Source organism: Hordeum vulgare, chromosome 4H, assembly GCF_904849725.1.
Source record: "Hordeum vulgare subsp. vulgare chromosome 4H, MorexV3_pseudomolecules_assembly, whole genome shotgun sequence".
Lineage (NCBI taxonomy): Eukaryota > Viridiplantae > Streptophyta > Magnoliopsida > Poales > Poaceae > Hordeum > Hordeum vulgare.
In genome coordinates, this window is record NC_058521.1 from 137,969,131 (window position 1) to 137,986,932 (window position 17,802).

Sequence of the window (17,802 nt, forward strand, 5' to 3'; positions counted from 1 at the left end):
CGAAATACTTGAAGAATAGAAAACACACAACTTCCAAGATATCTTCAACACTCCGGATGAAAAGAGAGGAATGAATAACCAAAATAGGCTGAAAGAATCTCCAACATGAAAAAGAATTACAATGATGAAAAGGATATGATGAACACGAACAATTGAATTAAATTCACCGGTAAGGATGACAAGAATGAATAAAGATGAACACGAATCTCCTGAGAATCATCACGATGAATCACCGGATAGGAGACGGAATAAAAGATAGCTGAAGCAGAATGAAATGAGTGCGCTTGGATGAAATCCAATCATCGAAGAAAAAGGGTGGGAGGGCGGGGACAAACAAAGACGACTTGGGACAGATGAAATGAACTCTAGATGAAATGAGAGAACGGTCTTGCAAAATTAGAGAGGATAGACTACACTTGGAGAGAAACACACCGGTTAAAAAGGAATTAACATGACGAGTCTGGTTAACAAGAATTGACAAGACAACTGATTAATCAAAAGAATCGGCATTCACATAAAAATATGAGAACACCTCTTGGAAAACATCTGAAATCACCACTTGACATCGAAGCAACTTGAATTATCATATTCAACAAAACAAAGGGTGAGGCTTAAGAAACAAGCCAGAACAAACTCATGAGAAAGATTTCGTCCTATATTTTCGTGGACAAGATCGCACGGGCATGATTTACAGTAGCCATCAAGTGCAAGGCAGTGCACCTGACATACGAAGCGTCCCCGAGTCGTAGCAAGCTACAAGGACTCTTTAAAACACAACGTGTACCGCTGTAAGTCGACCGTGAACAAACGAATCCACTAGATGTCGAACCCCAACCTAACATCATGCATTTGTTGGAAGATTATCCTATAAGCAACTACTTGAATTCCCACCTATGAATTCCCGAAATATCTGGTCATGCTATCTGGTACACGGATACAAGGAGTAATATCACACAACTCCTATACTAACCCGTCACCTATATCACATCCGTCAACACACGACCAGAATCTCGGACCTTCATCTACAACAGACCCTCGTGATCACAACGATACAAAGTATGGCAGTACTCCCGAACAATCTGCACCAGTACTGGGGACATCGGGGTTATCTCGCCACTACTAGTATTGAAGCAATTACGAACATCCTTCGTTCTGAGATACTAAGAAATCTGAATGATAATGATGTGCTCAAGAATCCCCTGGAGCTCAACTCCCCGGAAGAAGATCAAGTCAGACAGGAGGCACCAAGACAGAACTCCGTCACATCGGCATCATATAGATCCCAAGAATATCCGCGTGATCCTAAAAAAATTTGAGTGAGAAGAGAAGTAGAATAAATTATTACGTCAAGATTCCTCACCAGAGCATAGAAGAGGAGAAAAAGGAATCCTACTCTCCGATATATAGCTAGACTCAAATAGTTTTTCACTAGACTCGACTCGGCCAAGTTCGATCAATCAAGGGGGCTCCTAGGTCGGTCCTTGCTCCGATACCAACTTGTCACACCCAAGATGCGACCCTATCCTCAATTTGGCACGAAGGCCTCGTCAGGGATAGAAGCGCATCTCGTCGTGTCGCAAGAATGGATATCGTTACAAGTACACGTACTGAAAAGAAGAGATATATATTCAGAGTTGGCTTACACTCGCCACAAGCTACATCAGAGTCACATCAGTACATTACATAATCATCAAGAGTAAGAGCAGGGTCCGACTACGAACGAAAACAAACGACAAAAGAAGAACGACGTCCATCCTTGCTATCCCAGGCTGCCGGCCTGGAACCCATCCTAGATCGATGAAGAAGAAGAAGAAGAAGCAACTCCAAATGAACAATCAATGCGCTCGCGTCAAGTAACCTTTACCTATACCTGCAACTGGTGTTGTAGTAATCTGAGAGCCACAAGGGACTCAGCAATCTCATTTCCAAAGGTATCAAGACTAGCAAAGCTTAACGGTGAGGTATGGTTAAGTGGTGAGGTTGCAGCAGCGACTAAGCATATATTTGGTGGCTAACTTACGAGTACAAGAAATAAGAGGGGGATGATCTACGCATAACGGACGAGAACTACAGATGATCAAAAGAATGATCCTGAACACCTACCTACGTCAGACATAACCCCACCGTGTCCTCAATCGGAGATAGACCTAACGAAAGAGACAGTCACGGTTACGCACACAGTTGGCAAGTTTTAATTAAATTAACTTCAAGTTATCTAGAACCAGTGTTAAAGAAAGTTTCCACGTTGCCACATAACCGCGGGCACGGCTTTCTGAAAGATTTAACCTTGCAGGGGTACTCCAACTAGTCCATCACAAATTACCACAAGCCGCATAGAAATCCTCAATCACGAAGCTCGCGACCTCGTCGGATTCCCTAGTGGAAAACCTCAACTCTGAGATTACCCAAAGCATCACCGGAATCCCGATGCACAAGATATCTCGTCAAAGGTAAAACTAATCTAGCAAGGCCGCCCGACGTGTCGACGATCCCGATAGGAGTCGCGTACCTCGTTCTCAGGACACGACGGATGAGCGATGGTTACCACGCCAAACGCCGAGTTGCCCCGGGTAGCGTTAATAAGCTGCTCTGTTTTGGACCAACACTCATGAGGAGCACTGGCCCGGGGGTTGATTAAATTTCCTCGGGTTAATTACTCCCTATGCAGTTCATTAGTTATTAGCAGATGTAGTACCAAAGTTGGGCCTTGCCAGACCAGCTTTAATCTAAAACGAATTATCAAGGGGGTCCCCATAACGACCCCGATCGTGTTAGGAGCGCTCATTTATGGAAAATAACACCGGTAGCCGGTAACTAAGGGGGCAAAGGTGGAACAAAACACCAGGCTAGAAAGGCCGAGCCTTCCACCATTTACCAAGTATATAGGTGCAATAAATTAAATAGCATTAAATAGGGTGATATGACAAGGAACCCATGTTTTCACATGGAAGCACCTGCACCTGCAACTAGCAACGCTATCAACAGGGTTAAGCAAGCGGTAACATAGCCAATCAGTGGTTTGCTAGGTTGAACAGGTTGAGGGTAATCATGGGATTGTTGAGAGGCTGATAATTAACATGTGGTAGGCAACGAGACATAATCGATAGCATCGAAATAACTAGCATGGCAATGATAGTAATGGTATCTGGGGAAATGATCATCTTGCCTGAGATCCCGCTTGGAAGAAGAACAACTCGGAGAAGTCGGCGAACCAACGTAGTCGAACGGGTCCTCACATTCCGACACGCTTGCGGAACTCTATCGAGACGGAGGAAACCGGAAACAAACATCAACACATATATTCACCACGACAATTGCAAGACATGATGCACACCCTAATATGATGCATGATTAGATCAAAGATGCAAGGGATGGCATGGCAATTCATCTCACGCAAACTCTACACATTAAGTGAAGCTTGATATGCAACGGGTTGCATATCGACGAAACTCCACGTTTAATTATTTAATTCACTCCCGTTAATTATCACGGCAATATTACATTGTGGTTATCATGGCAATGGTGAAGCGATGATCCTACAAGTCCTAGTCGGTTAACACGCGGAGCATAGAACGGAGCTACGGCATGAGAGACATGCAACACACGATCATATGCCATGAATGCGTCATGCATGAGAGTTTAACACATCACGTCAAGGAGGGAAATAAGCATGGTGTAGCCATGGCGAGCGAGAGGAAACCATGGCGGCAAATCGGAAACGATGCCACGGCAATGTTCCGGTCCCGATAACTTGAGGAGAAACCGGTGCCAACGTATATGAACGCGTGCGGGAACGGTAAATAAAGATGGGGTGATCCCATATCTCGGGTTCCCATGTGTCGAGGGCTCGACGAAAAGGAAGACAACGTGCACGGGCAAACAAACGGTGCAAACATATGGTGCATACATGCATTCAACTTGTACAACACACACATCCGTACATCACTAGCACATGGTACACGACATGTCCCATCGGTATACCTTCGACGCGTGCGAATCAGAGGGGTTCGGTCGAAGCCGACGTCGTGGTCATCGTGGAAGTAGTCGTACACGCGCCGGTAGTTGAAGTAGTGGTACACGGTCTCGTCGACGGTAGTCATACTCTCGGCGTCGGCAGACGGTCTTCGGCGTCGGTAGTCGTTCACGAATCCGTAGATGTCCGGGGTCGTCGGGGCGTCGTGGTACTTGCGGCGAACTTGTCGGTTCCACGGAGGAGGGGACTGGCGCACGAGGCGATGCATGCGGCACCACAGCAAATGCATCGGCGCTGGTAGACAACGGCAAGCAGCACGGCAACCAAGCCGCAACCTACGGCAACTAGTTAAGGAGCTAGCAACCACAAGCAAGCAGTGCAGCATAGCAAAATGGCAGTCTAGCATAGCAACTAGCACTAGCATGCATCAACCTACCACTAGCAGCAAAAGAGCAAGCTACAGCAGCATGCACAAGCAACAGCAAACGCACGCACAACAACTACCTAGCGGCGGAAGGCACACCTAGCAGCAGCTAAGCTAGCTAGCTGCGGCAGCACAAGCAGCACGACAACGGCACGCATCAGCTAGCCAGCACGCCGACAACAACAGCAACAGCTCAGGCAGGCAAATAAAATGCAGTAACAACAACTGGCACCAGCAACAGCACACGGCAGCAGGCAGCGGCGCAACACATCTACTACCGGCAGCAGGAGTAGCAGCTTAGCAACGCAACAGCGGCCTAGTAGCAAGAAAAACGGAACAGCAGGGCAACAGCGACGCAGCAAGGCAGCAACTCGGCATGAGCGCAACAACAGCAACGGCAGCGGCGTACTACCTCGGCGTCGGCAAGGGAACGGGCGGTCACCGGCGAGCACGACGGGGCGACGACCGGGAGGCCGGCGAGGACGACCAGGGGGCGAGGCCGGCGGGGCGAGGAGCTCGTGCCTGGGGGGAGCAGGGGCAACGGGAGGAACTCTCCTCGCAGCAGACGGCGGGCGGCGGCGCGCTCGAGTCGAGGGGGCGACCAGCAGCGATGGGAGGCGCGGGGTGGAGCAGGCGCAGCTGGGCGGCGACCACCGGAGGCCAGGGGCGGTGCGCGCGACGGCGGAGCAGCGCGGCGACGCGACTAGGAGGGCTCGGGTGCAGGGGCGCTGGGGCGGCGAGGCGCGGGCTGGCGGCGCAGCCATGACGGGCGACGGGATCGAGGCGCGGGGCTCCAGCAGGCGGCGGGCAGGGCACCGGCGGGCGAGGCGGCAGCACGGCGAGCTCGGGGACGACGCGGAAGGCGGCGGCCATGGCGAGGATGACCGGCGGCGACCTAGGGCATGGAGGCACGCGGGAACGAAGCGGGCACAGCGGCGACGGAAGCCGCAGCAAGGCCGAGGCGGCGCGGCGCGCGGGGCTCGGGCGGCAGAGGAACACGGGCGAGGAGGAGGAGAAGACAGCGTGGCAGGAAGGGAACGAGAGGGCTCCCCCTCTCTCGCTAGGGCAGGCTGGCGAGGGGAGGCCTGGGCCTTGGCCGGCTGGGCCTTGGCCTGGGTCCTTCCCAAATGGTTTTTTTAAACCTTAATAACAGAAATCTGTAAATAAAGAAAGGTTTTTTTAAACAAAATAAAATAAACTAAAATAAATGCCTTTTACCCTTTTAAAACAAACGCCAACTATAAATAGATTGGGCATTTTTAAAGAAATAAAAATGAAACCTTTTTTTAAAGAATAAAAATAAAACCCTTTTTAAAAGAATTAAAATCACAACCCTTTTGAAGAATTAAATTAAAACTCTTTTAACAAAAGAATAAAAATCGAACCCCTTTTTAAGAATTAAATAGAACCTCTTTATTTAAAGAATAAAGAAAATCCTTTTAAGAGAGAAAATAAAACAGGAGGGTTTTAAAATAAAACAAGCGGAGAAATAAAACAAAAACCTAAGGGTTGCCCCTACATTTAATAAAAGGACTTTTATTGAAAAGAAGAATACGCACCCTTTTAAATATGGGTTTTAAACGAAGACTTTGGCAAAACCACAAAAACGAAATGAGAGAGGAGAGAAGGGAAGAAGGTTTAGGTCGGCGGTGCAACGGGGTTTAGCGGTGGCTCTCACGCACCCTCTTTCAACACTCCAACAAAACAACGCCACTCACGAAGCACTAACACCCAACAACACGGAGCAACAAGCAACACCGACAAAACACAGATGACATGATGCCATGCATGATGCGATGATACAAACTAAATGATGATGCAACGAATAACTCTAATCCCACGACGGAGACGGAAAGAAAGGGGAATCTTCTGGAACGTCAGCATCGGGCTGTCACACCTAGGCCTCGATCCCCTTTTCCCCTCTCGGGTCTCTCTCTCCCCGAAGCTCCGGTCCCGTCGATTTGTCGTCTCCCGGTCCTCCCCGACCCTGCCGGCAGCCTCACAAGATCCGCCGTGAGCTCCTCTTCCCGTTCCCCCTCTTCCCGAGGCTTTCCCCCTTCTTTAACCACATTAGCCGCCGGAGCCCGAAGGACCTCGTCGCCGGCCATGTCATTGCCGTCGTTGTGGTACTCAGCTCGCGAGGCCGAGCTCAGGAATGAGCTCCTGGAGCTTTGTAGATGGCGTAGGGCCCCTCTCCCAGCTCGCTAGTCCCCTGCATCGGCACTCGCGTCGATGCCCGAGCCGCAGCCGTCGCTGATCTCATCACCGGCGTGGATTTCGGTGACCACTGGGTCCAGCTCCTCTCCCTTTTGATGCGGCGTGTCTCTAGCTGTCCGTAGCACTAAACCACGTGCAAAACCGACGCCCGTAGCGCCGTTTAGCTCACTCCGGCGAGCCCACCACCGCGCCCGTGCATATTCCGGTGGGGGCCGACGTGGCCAGCTTAACCCAGTAGGTTTAAGCCTAATCTCTCGCAGACAGTGGGCCCAAGGACAAGTCAAACTCAGTTAGGCGCTGGTCAGCGCGGGATTAGCCCCTGAGACGCTGACCAGTGGGTCCCCCATGTCAGGTTTGACCTGATCAGGTCAGTTGACCTGCTGATGTCATGCTGATGCAGTAAAGGGGTTTTCTAGTATAAAAATAATTCCAAAAATGTTTAAAACTTCTAAAATTCATAGAAATTAATCTGCAACTCCAATGAAAATAATTTATATATGAAAAAGTATCAGAAAAATTCAAGGAATCTGAATATGTCATTTTCAAACATGTTTGAAAATGTTACAGAATCCAAACATGTAGATTAATGAATAAGTTAATTCTTTTAATTACTTTGTAGATGGAATTTGGGAAATATTTAAATTTCACTATAAATGACATGATCAAACACTGTCCAAACTACAAACCAGCAACCTAACATTTCATACCATGCATGTTAAAAGCAAGTTGATCGGAGCATCAGGTCGAATCAATTAAAATGGTATCCGAGAATACCTCGTTTGAAATGATATTTGAATTTGATTCAAATAAACTTCAAACCTAATACATGTTAGCTATAATAGTATACCACCTTGCATCCTCATGCCATGCTCATGCATCATCTTGATTGCATATGTTTGATATTGATTGTTGTCATTCCCTTCGGTAGGCTCCGCTCCCCCGGATTCCACCGAATATCCGTCTGACGGATATTGTCACTCCTCTGAGCAACAAGGCAAGCATCCATTTTGATCATCCCGATAAATCCCATGTTCTTGCTCCTGCACTTACTTATTGCATTAGGATCAAATGCTTCAAATGCTTTTGCCACGTTAGTTGAACCCACTTCCTTTGCATGACCTATCCTTGTCACAGTAAATAGCTGAACCTTGCAACCTAGCATACGTGGTAGTTGCTTGAGCCATGATGTGCCTTATCCTGCTATGCATGCTATGCTTAGAGGTGTGTATGGTCTGTCATCTAGGAGATGAACAGGATTGTGAGAATGTGTTCAGTAAGCAAAGGTTGTGTGTTGAACCTGATTTGGTAAAGGTACCGGTGAAAGGCTGTGTAGGAGTACATGGCGGGTTGTTTCATTGGAACCGTCCTTAGGAACTGAGTTTCGTGTATGTAATCCAAGACGAGATACTACCACATGCTGGGCCCTGAAATATGACCCCGCTCGACTTATTAATTGCTTAGTACTCGGTCCAGGAGTTGCAAGTAGTTTCTGGTGTTTATAGTCATGCTGGAGGCCGTGCATGGTGCTGACCTAAGAGGTGGGCTATGATGCGGTAGGCAGTGGCACGGTGTACCAAGTGGCACCCGGATGGTGGGCTTGGGAACCCTGCGCACATCGTTTGGGGCCGTGGCGGAAACCTCGGTCGGACTTCCGTGTGGGTTACCCTCAGATAGGCGATAGACGTGGACTAGGTACTAATGTGGTTAACGGTCGTGGCCGACTCCCTCGCTGGGCTTCCGCTTGAAGGTTGCCGAGGTGCATGACGTGCACATGGCGATAAGTGGCGAGAGCGTGTGTGACGAAGTACACCCCTGCAGGGTTATAATCTATTCGAATAGCCGCGTCCGTGGATATGGACTACTTGGAGACATATGTTGTTCATAGATAACTTCAATGGTTACTCATAAAATTGTCAAGATAAGCGTGAGTGTCGTGGACGGCATTTCTGTATGGAGACGGAATGATTCCACGATGGAGTATTGTTGTGGTGTTAGTGGACTCGTGTGCGAGAAATCAAGTTGTCAAAACTATTTAAAAATGCAAGTTGTCTAGCCACGAGTCAAATGCTGGCTTTCCGCATGAAACCCCACAATACCTTATTGATACGTTGCATGAGTAGATAGTTATCCTAAAGTCTTGCTGAGTACCTCCGTACTCATGTTTGCTTAATAAATGTTGAAGAGGTTGCTAATGACCCTAATGGAGGGTTCTTCATAGACATCGACGACGACGAGTAGCTGGTGTCCCAGCTACGATCTAGCCCTAGGTTGGGTCTGTAGTATAGTCAGGCCATGTGCCTTCTAGTTGCGCCCATCTGTACTCAGACAGTTTTAAACACTTCCGCTGGCTTGTAACTGAATGACTGCTATTATGGGTCGTGAGACCCTTACTGTGTAATATTATGTGTGTGGCTCTTCCGAGCCTCTTAAATAAAGCTTGTATGTTTATGGTTATGATGTGATGCCATCGATGTATCTATACATCTCGGTATGCCATGCGTACGTGTGTCGTACTTGATATGTATGGGGTTCGACTACCTAGCCGTGAACTTTAGTAGCACTCCTTATAGGGAAATGCCCCTTTGTGATCCAATGAGCCATGGTAGCTCGCTACCGCTCCGGACACATTGGTTGACCGGCATGTGTCCTTCTTAGCTGATGTGTCTGTCCCCTTTGGGGAAATGTCACACGATGTAATGGAGTCCTTGTAGCTTGCTACGACTCGTCTACACTCGCTGGTGACCGACACCTGCTTTGTTGGGTCATGTATGCCTGTCCTTGTGCGGTACTGCCACTTTGGTTTATGACTAGACTTGTCGATCCGGGTTCCTTGACATTGGAATGCTAGCGACACAATTGCATACGTGAGTCAAAAGGCGCAAACGGTCCCGGCTAAGGTAAGGCTGCAGCCGTGGGGTTAACCGTGCGTGAGACCGCAAAGGGATGCGATGTGTTACACGCTTGATTCCTATGGCTTAGGACCGGGGTCCCGATAGCGTTGGTATCAGAGCCTGGCTAACGGTAGGATTACTAAGCCAAACTGGTCGAAGTTGAGTCTAGAATTGCTTTAGTTATATATAAGGGAATCGTTTGTGGAAGGGAACGTAAGACTCTTGTTCTCTTCTCAAGTTATTCTATTCTGGTCATCCTAGTCTTTTCTGCGGGAAGTAAGGACTAGGTTACTCATCTTCTTCTAGGCTCGTGTTTCTGATCGGTAGATTATAGCACTACGGGTCAAGAGATATTTGGGTTTCTTTCATTCCTAGGAAAAAAGGAAGTAAGTTTGATGATCAGAGAATTGAACTTGATAGTTGAGTGGTTACGCTATTCCATTTTGGGTTGTCTCAAAATTTGTTTTTGAGCATTTACAACCGTTATGCTGCCCAATTTTGCATTTAGAGCTCTAATGCTTTTGCATTACTCTCTATTTACTGATGCCTGGCTGTCCTTCTCGTCAGGTGGTACGTCTGACCAGGTGCATTGATGTGCCGGGTCACACGGCCATGCTGGTCAGGGTGATGTCGGTGTGCGGTTACCACTGGTACCCCGAGTACACAGTGGAGGAACAGTACCGAGACTTCAACCAGAGCCAGCATATCTGCACTTTTAGGGTATTTCCAGACTCCCCTGGAGCTGAGGAGCCAATCCATTGGTCCTATGGGTTGGGAGTCACTGTTGACATGGCAGTACAAGATGCTGCCTATTCAATGCTGACCATTATGAGGGCGAGACATGCACTGTTGCAGAATTCAGAGTTCTGCTATGTTCCGGCCTCTCAGCCTGGTGAAGAGGGATACCTCAGCGGAGTCTATTTTGATTCTTCTATGGAGGATCCACTACTGCAGTCCACTGTTGAGATGCTAGAGAACAGAGACAGGGATGCTCATGCTCTCCGCATGGAGCTTTATGCTACCCGTGCCCGTCTGTGGACGGCTTAGACGCAGCTGGCACCAGTAGTCCAGACATGGTATGGAGATATGGAGATGCTGAACCCTGTTAGGACCCATCTTCCGGCCCACGTTGACTGGCCCGCTATAGGAGGAGTCACCCCTCTTCAGGGACCCCCCTCACCACCAGTCAGGGGACCAAGGCCTCATCCGTGTCCTTATGGGTCCCAGGGATCTCAGGCTAGAGTGTTTCCTGATCCGCGGGTTGAGCTTCCAAGTCATGGAGGTAATCTCTATGAGATGTTCTATGCGGATGCCTGAGCTGTGAGCGGAAGGATAGTATGGTAGTATCCGTACGTTCACAGTCCTGTGTGACTTGTGAAGTATGCCTATGATGTGAAATGAATTCCGGAGGCCTAGATAAATAATGTATAGGAAGCTTGTAAGCCTCTGATGAGTAGTTTCATAATTTCAGTAGTTTGCTCTTTGAGTAAGGTTGTACTGAACTGTGTAAGGGTGTGTATGAACCATGGTGTATATATAGCAGATGCTTGTTACCATGTTGTTCGGATATTCATTTCCGCATTCCGTGTGTTCAGTACATTCTTAATCCATAGCCAGTATTGATATGATGTTGGTCTAAGCTGTGAGTTTGTTTGTCAGGATGGTGTTCACTAGGTTGAACCGTGCCCCTTCTCATGAGCAAGGCGAGGGTAGTCAAGCGTCGCAGGAAGACCTGCCTCACCCCCCTCTCTGGAGGAAGTTATGCTTGAGGCAGAGAGAAACAAAAGGGAGACCAATCGACTGTTAGAGCGTATTGAGCAGAATACGGCTCGTCAGCCTAGGAATGCTGCAGTGTCCCTCAACGACTTTGTGAAGCTGAATCCTCCAAAGTTTCATCACTCCGTCGATCCCCTCGACGCTGATGACTGGCTGTGCAGCATCTCGCACAAGATCCGCTCTGCGAATGTTTCTGAGGCCGACAAGGTGACCTTTGCGGCGTATTTCCTCGAAGGACCCGCCAATCTGTGGTGGGAGAACTTTGAAGCTATGCGTCCTGCTGAACCAGAAGCCACATGGGCAGACTTCAGTGCAGCCTTTCGTCTGCACCATATTCCAGTGGGCCTGATGGACAGAAAGAGAGAGGAGTTATGTGCCTTCACTCAGGGCAAGTTGACCGTGGATGCCTATAGCCGCGAGTTCGGTAACCTCGCCCGCTATGCAACAGAGGAGGTGTCTACCAACGCCAAGAAGCAAGCAAGATTCTGTAAGGGTCTGAGCCCTGAGCTTCGTCGTGATCTGCGCCTCCATGAGTGTGCAAACTTTCAAGCCCTGGTCAACAAGGCGATCAGTGCCGAGACTGGTCATACTGACTTTGAAGCCACAAGGAAGCACTCCCGTGACTTTGGCTCGTCTTGTGGTTCCGCGTTTCCAAAATGCGGGTTGTGGGTTCCGAACAGTTCTCTGCCGCCAAGATAAACTCCGAGGCCATCCTACGTGGCGCCTCAGACGAATCAGCCCAACCCTCCAGCAAAAACTTATGGTGGTCCAGCTAGCAATGCTGCACCACGTGCCAACCAAGTGATATGCTACAAGTGTGGAGAACCAGGGCACTATTCCCGTGAGTGTCCTCAAAATGTGGTTGCCAAGCAATCCGTAAAGTCCGTCGGGCAAAGCTTACTATGTGAAGCCAACTCCTGCACGTGGCCGTGTGAACTATGTCTCAGCAGAAGAAGCTGCAGAGGATCACGACGTCATACTGGGTACGCTTCTTGTTAATCATCACCCAGCGTCTGTTCTCTTTGAGACTGGGTCTTCTCATTCCTTCATTTCACAAAGTTATGCATAGTTGCATAACCTGTCTTTTTGTGATATGCCAATTCCATTGGTTGTCCAAACTCCTGGTAGTAAATGGCAAACCTCTAGGATAACCTATGACAATGAAATTCTAGTAGACAGGCTAGTTTTTCTAGCCTCATTGATAGCCTTGAAATCTTTAGATATTAATATCATCCTGGGTATGGACTGGATGTCAGCTCACTATGCCAAGATTGATACTCATTCTAGAAATGTCCAGCTTACCCATCCCTCGGGTGAGATAGTAAATGTCTCTACTCGAGTTGACAAATGCCAACTCTATTCCCTAAATGCCAACCCTCTTCCGGAACATGAAGACATTCCGGTAGTCCGTGACTTCCCGGATGTTTTTCCAGAGGAACTGCCAGGAATTCCACCTGACAGAGATGTAGAGTTTGTGATAGATCTTGTCCCTAGAACTGTTCCAATAGCGAGAAGACCTTATAAGATGGCACCCCTGGAGCTAGCCGAACTTAAGAAGCAACTAGATGAGGCCTTGAATAAAGGTTTCATTCGTCCTAGCTATTCTCCTTGGACTTGCCCCGTCCTATTCGTCAAGAAGAAAGACGGAACGGATCGGATGGTTGTAGATTGTCGACCAGTTAATCTAGTCACCATAAAGAACAAGTATCCGCTCCCCAGGATCAACGATCTGTACAATCAGCTCGCTGGATCCTCAGTCTTCTCCAAAATGGATTTGAGGTTGGGATACCATCAAATCAAGATCAAGAACGGGGACATTCCAAAAACGGCTTTTGTTACTCGATATGGCCAATACGAGTACACCGTCAAGTCCTCCGGTTTAACCAATGCCCCAGCCACCTTCTCTCATCTGATGAATTCAATCTTCGTGGAGTATTTGGATAAATTCGTCATGGTATTCCTCGATGATATTCTCATCTACTCGAAGACCGAACAAGAACATGCCGAGCATCTAAGGCTGGTATTGATGAAACTTCGAGAGCATCGCCTTTATGCCAAGTTTTCAAAATATGAATTTTGGTTACCAGAAGTGACCTATCTAGGTCACGTAATCTCTGGTAAGGGTATTGTTGTCAATCCCGAGAGAGTTCAAGCTGTCCTTGATTGGACTCAAGCTGAATCAGCTAAGCAAGTTAGGAGTTTTCTTGGTCTAGCGAGCTATTGTCGCCGCTTTGTCGAGAATTTCTCCAAGGTTGCAAAGCCTCTAACTGAACTCCTCAAGAAGGATAAAAAGTTCGAGTGGACACCATAGTGTGAGCATAGTTTTCAGGAACTGAAAAGACGCCTGACTTCCGCACCTGTGTTGCTACCACCAGATTTTTCTAAGGACTTTGTTATCTATTGCGACACCTCGCGACAAGGATTAGGTTGCATTCTCATGCAAGATCGTCATGTGATCGCATACGCATCTCGACAGTTGCGTCCACATGAGGATAAATATCCCACACATGACCTTGAGCTTGCAGCTATGGTCCATGCACTAAAAACCTGGCGACATTACCTTTTGGGTAATCGTTGCGAAATATTCACCGATCACCAAAGTCTGAAATATATCTTCACCCAGCCGGATTTGAATCTCAGGCAAAGACGGTGGGTTGAGTTGATCTCGGATTACGACTTAGAGATAACTTACAGCCCGGGGAAGGCCAATGTTATGGTTGATGCACTAAGTCGTAAATCTTATAGTAACAATTTGATGCTACAACAAGGTCAACCACATCTCTACGAGGACTTTCGGAAGTTGAATCTTCATATTGTTCCTCAAGGATTCCTTTCTACACTGGTGGCGAAGCCTACCCTTAAGGATCAAATTATAGCTGGCCAAAAGCGTGACAAGGGTATATCACGGATCATGGAGAATATTTTTAGCGGAAATGCTAAAGAATTTTCCATGAACGATCAAGGTGTGGTGTTCTTCCAGAATCGTTTAGTGGTTCCTAAGAACCCACATCTAAGGCAGTTAATCCTTAAGGAGGCCCATGATTCTCCTCTCACCATTCATCCCGGTAGTACTAAGATGTATCAGGACCTACGCCAGAGGTTCTGGTGGACTAGGATGAAGAGAGAAATTGCTGAGTTCGTTGCTAACTGCGACGTTTGTCGTCGAGTTAAGGCAGAACATCAAAGGCCTGCTGGCACCCTTCAACCTCTAGCTATTCCTGAATGGAAATGGGATAAAGTTAGTATGGATTTCATCACCGGATTTCCCAAGACAAAGAAAGGAAATAATGCTATCTTTGTGGTCATTGACCGTCTATCCAAAGTGGCTCATTTTCTTCCCGTTCGTGAGAGTATAACAGCTAGCCAGCTAGCGGAGTTATATATCTCTCGAATAGTGTCTCTTCATGGTGTTCCCCTGGAGATTAACTCGGACCGTGGGAGTATATTTACTTCTCGCTTCTAGGAAAGTTTTCAGAATGCCATGGGGATTCACTTATCTTTTAGCACTGCTTTCCATCCGCAATCAAGTGGTCAAGTAGAAAGAGTGAATCAAATCCTAGAAGATATGCTCCGAGCTTTGTTATATCCTTCGGTGTGAATTGGGAGAAGTGCCTTCCATTCGCCGAATTCGCTTATAACAATAGTTATCAGTCAAGCTTAGGCAAAGCTCCTTTTGAAGTTCTCTATGGACGAAGATGTCGAACACCTCTTAATTGGTCAGAAACCGGAGAGAGGCAACTCTTTGGCCCGGATATGATTCAGGATGCAGAAGAGCAGGTTCACATTGTTGGTGAAAAGTTGAAAATAGCCCAGTCTCGTCAAAAGAGCCAATATGATCGTCATCATAAGGCTGTGACCTTTGAAGTTGACGAGAAGGCTTACCTTCGGGTTACACCTTTAAAGGGTACCCATCGATTCGGTATCAATAACAAGGTGGCTCCTCGTTACATTGGTCCTTTTCGCATTCTTGCCAAACGACAAGAAGTTGCCTACCAGTTGGAACTTCCTCCGCATCTTTCCATGGTTCGTGATGTTTTCCACGTCTCGCAACTCCGGCGTTGCTTTTCGGATCCTATCCATGAAGTGGACCACGAAACGCTTGATCTCCAAGATAACCTTTCATACCGAGAATACCCCGTTCGTATTCTTGATCAAGCTGAGCGTACCACTCGACGTCGAAACCTCAAGTTTCTTAAAGTTCAATGGTCAAATCATTCTGAAAAGGAGGCAACTTGGGAAAGAGAGGATCGTCTCAGACTTGAGTATCCTAGGTTATTCCCGACGACTTTTAAATCTCGGGACGAGATTCTTTTGAGTGGGGGTGAGTTGTCACATCCCTGACACCTTAATCAAGTTAGCTTTGTGCTCATGTTTTCTTTGCATTGCCTCTAGGAAATTTTCAAAAAGAACAAAGCAAGTGGTGAAGGAAAACTCAAAAACCCTAGCAACTTCTCAAAATAAAGGAAAATTCAAACTAGTTAAAATCAATGAACCCAAAATGGCCTCAAGAAAAGTTCAATCTTTCTGATAAATCATGGAAGTAAATAAGCAATGAAGAAAACCATTTTCTTGATACTTTAAGCATTTTAAATAAATGCAAAAACTACTGGTTTCAAGTTTAAAATTTGAAATCAGAAACTTTAAGTTTTCAAAAATGTTGAAAACTCCAGGAATGGTAGGATACATTCCAACTAATATTCTGGTGTGTTCAAAATGTTTTTACAAACTATTTTAGGAGCTGAAATAAATAGCAAATAAATAGTTTTCAAAATAGAATCAAAAGAGAAACAAAACAGAAAAGAAAAGAGAAAGAAAAGAGGAAAAACCTTACCTGTCTCTGGCCCAGCCCACCAGGGGCTCCCCGGTCATCTTCCTCCTCCTGCCAGTAGGCAGGGGAGAAGATGAGCACGGCGGCCAAGCCGGCCACCTCCTGCCTGCCTGCTCGCTGCTCGAGGCCTCCAGGAGCGCCAGCGCGAAGCCTGAGCCTTCTTATCCTCCTCCCCGCGGCTCTATCCTCTCCCCTAGGCCTCGATCCCCTTTTCCCCTCTCGGATCTCTCTCTCCTCGAAGCTCCGGTCGCCGTCGATCCGTCGTCTCCCGGTCCTCCCCGACCCTGCCGGCAGCCTCACAAGATCCGCCGTGAGCTCCTCTTCTCGTTCCCCCTCTTCCCGAGGCTTCCCCCTCCTTTAACCATGCTAGCCGTCGGAGCCCGAAGGACCTCGTCGCCGGCCATGTCATTGTCGTCGTTGTGGTACTCAGCTCGCGAGGCCGAGCTCAGGAATGAGCTCCTGGACCTCTGTAGATGGCATAGGGCCCCTCTCCCAGCTCTCTAGTCCCCTACATCGGCACTCCCGTCGATGCCCGAGTCGCAGCCGCCGCTGATCTCATCGCCGGCGTGGATTCTGGTGACCACTGGGTCCAACTCCTCTCCCTATAGATGCGGCGTGTCTCTAGCTGTCCGTAGCACTAAACCGCGTCCAAAACCGACGCCCGTAGCACCGTTAAGCTCACTCCGGCGAGCCCTCCGCCGAGCCCGTGGTCGCCGCCGGCCATATTCCGGTGGGGGCCGACGTGGCCAGCTTAACCCAGAAGGTTTAAGCCTAATCTCTCGCAGACATTGGGCCCAAGGCCAAGTCAAACTCAGTTAGGGGCTGGTCAGCGCGGGATTAGCCCCTGAGACGCTGACCAGTGGGTCCCCCATGTCAGGTTTGACCTGATCAGGTCAGTTGACCTGCTGATGTCATGCTGATGCAGTAAAGGGGTTTTCTAGTATAAAAATAATTCCAGAAATGTTTAAAACTTCTAAAATTCATAGAAATTAATCTGTAACTCCAATGAAAATAATTTATATATGAAAAAGTATCAGAAAAATTCAAGGAATCTGAATATGTCATTTTCAAACATGTTTGAAAATGTTACAGAATCCAAACATGTAGATTAATGAATAAGTTAATTCTTTTAATTACTTTGTAGATGGAATTTGGGAAATATTTAAATTTCACTATAAATGACATGATCAAACACTGTCCAAACTACAAACCAGCAACCTAACATTTCATACCATGCATGTTAAAAGCAAGTTGATCTGAGCATCAGGTCGAATCAATTAAAATGGTATCCGAGAATACCTCGTTTGAAATGATATTTGAATTTGATTCAAATCAACTTCAAACCTAATACATGTTAGCTATAATAGTATACCACCTTGCATCCTCATGCCATGCTCATGCATCATCTTGATTGCATATGTTTGATATTGATTGTTGTCATTCCCTTCGGTAGGCTCCGCTCCCCCGGATTCCACCGAATATCCGTCTGACGGATATTGTCACTCCTCTGAGCAACAAGGCAAGCATCCATTTTGATCATCCCGATAAATCCCATGTTCTTGCTCCTACACTTACTTATTGCATTAGGATCAAATGCTTCAAATGCTTTTGCCACGTTAGTTGAACCCACTTCCTTTGCATGACCTATCCTTGTCAAAGTAAATAGCTGAACCTTGCAACCTAGCATACCTGG